General features: G+C 27.5%; 1 long non-coding RNA gene across 1 annotated transcript; it reads right to left on the bottom strand.

Annotated features, from left to right (window-relative positions):
- Positions 1-221: 221 nt before the first annotated feature.
- LOC138903590 (uncharacterized) lies at positions 222-1,865 on the bottom strand. The gene is made up of 2 exons (XR_011412893.1): positions 1,591-1,865; positions 222-441 (listed from the first exon to the last, which is right to left on the bottom strand). It is a non-coding gene; the product is annotated as an uncharacterized lncRNA (long non-coding RNA).
- Positions 1,866-5,916: the final 4,051 nt, after the last annotated feature.

Here is a 5,916-nt window from a genome sequence, read left to right as displayed (position 1 = left end):
TTGTATTAGGAATCACAATAGGTGTACTAGTAATTGTTTGGTTAGAAAGAGAAATATCTGCAGGAATACAACAACGTATCGGACCTGAATATGCTGGCCCTTTAGGAATTCTTCAAGCTCTAGCAGATGGGACAAAACTACTTTTGAAAGAGAACCTTATTCCATCTACAGGAGATACTCGTTTATTCAGTATCGGACCATCCATAGCAGTAATATCCATCTTTCTAAGTTATTCAGTAATTCCTTTTGGTGATCACCTTGTTCTAGCCGATCTTAGTATTGGTGTTTTTTTCTGGATTGCCATTTCAAGTATTGCTCCCGTTGGACTTCTTATGTCGGGATATGGATCAAATAATAAATATTCCTTTTTAGGTGGTCTACGAGCAGCTGCTCAATCAATTAGTTATGAAATACCATTAGCTCTATGTGTGTTATCAATATCTCTACGTGTGATTCGGTGAAACCTAAAATTTCTCCAAATTCTTTTCTTTCTAGAAACAAAGGTAAAAAGATTTGATTGAATATATATATTTTCATTTTTATTCAGCATTTGGGTTGATGAACTAAACCAGATAGTTATATGAGTGAAAGAAAACGGCTTCTAAATTTGCAGTAAAAAGGTTGAGTCTCATTTCCTATGTACAAGAATCAAATGGTGAAAAAAGTAAACATAAGCAATAGAGATTGTTTACCCCAAGATTGGTGAATTGTCATGATAGCTTGAAGCGGGTTCAAAAGATCAACTGTATGAAGTTTTTACTGTCTATTACCATAGATGGATTTCCACAACGGGAGGTTGAAAGCAAAAATGAGTGGATGGTTAGGAAGACCAAGATACACAAAGGATTAGTAATTGAGATTATGTAAGTTATCCAAGAGGATATTTCTGTACATAAAAAGAATTCGAATTGGGGCTTTACGTTCGTAGAAATGATCAAGAAGTACTCCCCATGATTCTGATCCAGAGTATGTTCCTATTCACTGAGTAAGTAAATAACTATCAAGAACGAAGTAATCTTTTACTTTGGTTAAAGGCCCTTTTTCTGAGAAAGGAGAATAGGAATGAAATAAAATAGAAATAGAAAGAAAAGAATCTAATTGCAAAAGCAAAAAGGGGGGATGTCTTTTTTTTCTTACTTTTTTCTTTTTTTTTTTTTTTATTCTTTTTTTCCTATAATTCCATTTTGATTTCTATTTCGAGAGAGAAATTTTTTGTCATGATTCATGAACTAATGGACTCTATAATTTTTTTCGTAATTGAAAATTCGAGGTTGAAATGTATATGTGATATTGCTATAAAGCGCATTTTATTTAATGATAAGGTTATTAATCAACAAAGAAAAATGAAAATTCTTAAAAGATGAGATCAATTCAGAAGCCCGTATTTATTAGTTTTAAATATAGCAGACAGAATTCCATTGGTCTAATTTGGGACCTTAGGATAGATTTTGACTCTATCTGACAAACATATCAAGATAAAGAATAGGAAGGGGTCCTTAGATTTATTTGTGACCTCTGAGGAGCCGTATGAGGTGAAAATCTCACGTACGGTTCTGTAATAGCGATGGGCATAGTGATGTTATCATCGACTATGATTATCTAACAGTTCAAGTACAGTTGATATAGTGGAAGCGCAGTCAAAATATGGTTTTTGGGGGTGGAATTTGTGGCGTCAACCCATCGGGTTTATCGTTTTTCTAATTTCTTCTCTAGCCGAGTGTGAAAGATTACCTTTTGATTTACCAGAAGCAGAAGAAGAATTAGTAGCAGGGTATCAAACCGAATATTCAGGTATCAAATTTGGTTTATTTTACATTGCTTCATATCTGAATCTACTAGTTTCTTCATTATTTGTAGCAGTTCTTTACTTGGGAAGTTGGAATCTTTCTACTCCGCATTATAAGCAGGAGGGCTAGTGTATTTACTAAAAGAATAAATAATGTTGGTTTACAAAAATAACCTTATAATATTAAACATAATAACTCACAATAAAAGGATATAACTGAAATTCTAGACATTTGTAATCCTATTAGTTTTAGGACATAATACTACAAGTTAGGAATCCTACATGATTACCTTTAGGAATCCTATTAGTATAATTAATTTAGAACATAGACATATAATACTACATGTTAGCATGTAAACCTAATACCTTTAGGAACACGTTAGGTTTTCTATTAGTATAATTACTTTTGGGATAGAGACATATTTTTAGTCATGTAATCCTAATACTTTTAAGATATACTTCTTAAAAATTTCTATTACTAATTTAATTTGAAATCGTATTATAATGTACTATTACTAATTTAATTTGAGAATGTATTATATTATCCAAATTTATTTAGAAAAAGGAGAGCATATATTATTATAAAAGTACGAATACAATATTGATAGACCAAAATAGTCCTAAAATATTAAATAGAAGAACTCATAGGAAAGAACATAACTGAAATAACATAATATTTCGGACTACAAGACCTTCTATGTTAATTTTTAATATTTAATATTTTAAAATTAATAATTTTTGTCTATTAAATTCTTATTAAAAGTATGTAGGAAGGTTTAATAAAATCAATTTCATAAGAATCCTCCATATTGACAGTACATTACCACTCCATAATATCCAACACTAAGAGAAAAAAATAAAAGTAATATTAAATAGATTGCATAAAGCGTTGAAATTGAGAAAAAATATCCCCATAATATATTTTTATATTAATATTTGAACTATTTTCCTACTCAAATAATATATTGTTTAATCATTTTTTCGTGTAATATTGAAAAATATATCCAATTATTAAACAACAACTAAGAAAATATTTAAAAATATAAATGTGTGAGAAAAAGAAAGAAAAATGGTTGGTAACAATAAATACCACTAATGAATCTGCAAACATAAAGATCTAAAAGTGGAATGTCAGATCGATCTTTTTACTCTTGAAAAGAAAATTTATGGTGGATAAAATTATAATTAATATTAAATCTTCAAAATAAGAGATGAACTAATATTAAGAATCTGAATCAACATAAAATAAAATATTTTTTGTACTAAGACCAAATAATTAAATCTTTCAATTAATTATTTAGCAAGAGAATCTAATTTAATTATTTTTTAAATTTATCATATGAGTTAAATTATTTTTCAAGTTAAGAAAAATCTTAGGGTACATAAATCTATTCCATAAAAAGAGCGTTAGAGATTGAAAAAAATTAGAAGACAAAGTAAAAAATGTTATTATAGCATTGAGAATCAAACGGCCATATAAGTGTATGTTGAAGCACAATCAAAGCTAAATCCTGAACAAGAACAAGCTTTCAAGACTATATTATAAAGAGTCGACTCTTATAGCGCGATTATCCTTTGTAGATGCCTCCGACGGAATTAAAGTAATATTTCTATGTCATGCATTACTTACAAATGTCAAATCAAGAGGCATGATACTATTAGCCATAATAACAAATAAATTTGATATACCTCTTCAAACAACTCAAATAACCATAATAAATATATCAAAGCAGAGTAATATGGGATGAAGAGCTTATAGCCCTGGAGATATATTGAATAATACCAGTAAACCATTTGGTAATTTCTGTCAAGTACTATCAATAGTTATAAAATCGACGAAAGCAGAGATTGTAAAAACTAGCTTGCCAAAATTATACTTATTGGCCTCAAATGAAAAAGATTCAATTAACAAGAAATATAAAGTAAGAATAAGTCCAGTATTCAATAACTTCTTGGTTCGTGTCAGAAAACGAAGAAGAGCATCTAATAAAAGATGATTTGGTTCTTCTAGAACACTTGGTTATCAATCCCAATTGTAATAGTAGTACATTTAATAGGAAAAATATTTTTATCAATAGATTAAAACACAATTTGTGCAAATTGCATGATAGAAATTAAAAAGCTATCTTAGCTTGCAGAAATGAATCTGTTGATCAACTAAATAAAAGGTTGATTGCGAAATTTTATGGAAAAAAAAAGATATTTTTTTTGTTTTTGACTCAATAGAATATGATACCAACAATTACTACCAAGAAGAATACTTAAATACTTTAATAACAAATGGCCTTCTACCACACATGTTTATTGTCAAGTTTATTTTTTCTTATGTATGTCAGTGTCACCGTATATGATATGGACTAAGTTAAAATTGATCTTCCATTGCATATAGATTGATTTTGAAGAAAACTATGCCCGTCATGCTACTGAAAAACTTAGATCCGCCGAATAACATAGATAGTATATAGAAGTTTTGAAAATAACGTCATACATACAAAAATTATGATACTTGTCAATGTGCTTCTAAGTATATTTTAATCCCCGAATTCAACTTCTGTCTTCCGAAACTAAAGAATATCCTTTTAAATTTGTGTAAAAATAATTTTCGGTATGTTTATGTTTTGCAATTATAATAAATAAAGCACAAGGACAAACATCCTAAATATTGGACTATATTTGTCGCAATATATTTTATTACACGAACAACTGTATGTTGCACTTTCAAGAGAAATATCAATATCGATAACAAGAGTTCTGGTTATGGCAGAGCAACCAAAGCATTAGAAGGAAACATACACAAAAAGAATCATCTACAAAGAAATGTTCAGTAAGATACCATCAAATTAAATACTTTTAAACTATATTACGTAATTATCGAACTAACATGACTAAATTGATCATTTGTGTAAGCTCTGATAATGCCGTATTATTATAAAAGTATGAATATAATGTTATTTTACAAAAATAATCTTATAATATTAATCATAATAACTCATAATAAAAGGACATAACCGTAATTCTAGACATTAGCCTTGTAATACTATTAGTTTTAGGACATAATACTACACGTTAGGAATCCTACATGATTACTTTTTGGAATTCTTTTAGTATAAACTTTAGGGCATAGATATATAATATGTTAGCACGTAAAAAAAAAACATACAGGAACACATTAGGTTTCCTATTAATATAATTACTTTCGAGATAGAAATATATATTTAGCCATGTCATACTAATTGCAGGATATATTTCTTAAAAATTTCTATTACTAGTTTAATTTGGGAATATATTATATTATCCAAATTCATTTAGAAAAGGTGAGCCTATATTATTATAAAAGCAATAATGATAGATCAAAATAGCTCTAAAATAGTAAATAGAATAACTCATAGGACATAACTGTATAAACCTATTTTTTGGACTATAATACCTTTTATGTTATTTTTTTAATATTTAATATTTTAAAATTATTAAAATAAATTCTATTAAATTCTTATTAAAAATATGTAGCAAGGTTTAATAAAATCAATTTCATGAGAATTCTCCGTATTTACAACACATTACCACTCCATAATATCCAATATAAAGAAACAATAAAATTAATATTAAATGGACTGCATAAAGCATTGATTGAGAAAAACAAATATTCCCACGATAAAATATTTTTATATTATATTGAACTGCTTTTCTACTCAAATAATATTATTTTACAATTAATTTTTAGTGTAATATTGAAAAGTATACCGAATTATTAAAATATAACAAAAAACATATTTAAGAATATAAATGTGTCAGAAAGAGAAAGAAAAATGATTGGTAAGAGTCAATACCACTTATGATCCTGCAAACATAAAGATCTAAAAGTGAAATGTCAGATCGATCTTTTTACTCTTTGAAAATAAAATTTACGGTGGATAAAATCATAATTACGATTAAATATTCAAAAAAGGAGATGAACTGATTTTAAGAATCTGAATCAACCTAAGATAAGTTATTTCTTTATTTTAAGACTAAATAATTAAATCTTTCAATCAATTATTTAGCAAGGAAATCCAATTTAAGTATTTTTTTGAATTCATCATATGAGTAAAATTATTTTTCAAGTTAAATAAATCTTAGGGTACATAGATTTA

Source organism: Nicotiana tomentosiformis, chromosome 12, assembly GCF_000390325.3.
Source record: "Nicotiana tomentosiformis chromosome 12, ASM39032v3, whole genome shotgun sequence".
Taxonomy (NCBI): domain Eukaryota; kingdom Viridiplantae; phylum Streptophyta; class Magnoliopsida; order Solanales; family Solanaceae; genus Nicotiana; species Nicotiana tomentosiformis.
The sequence above is the reverse complement of the archived record's forward strand: the minus strand, read 5'-3'. Positions and strand labels throughout refer to the sequence as shown.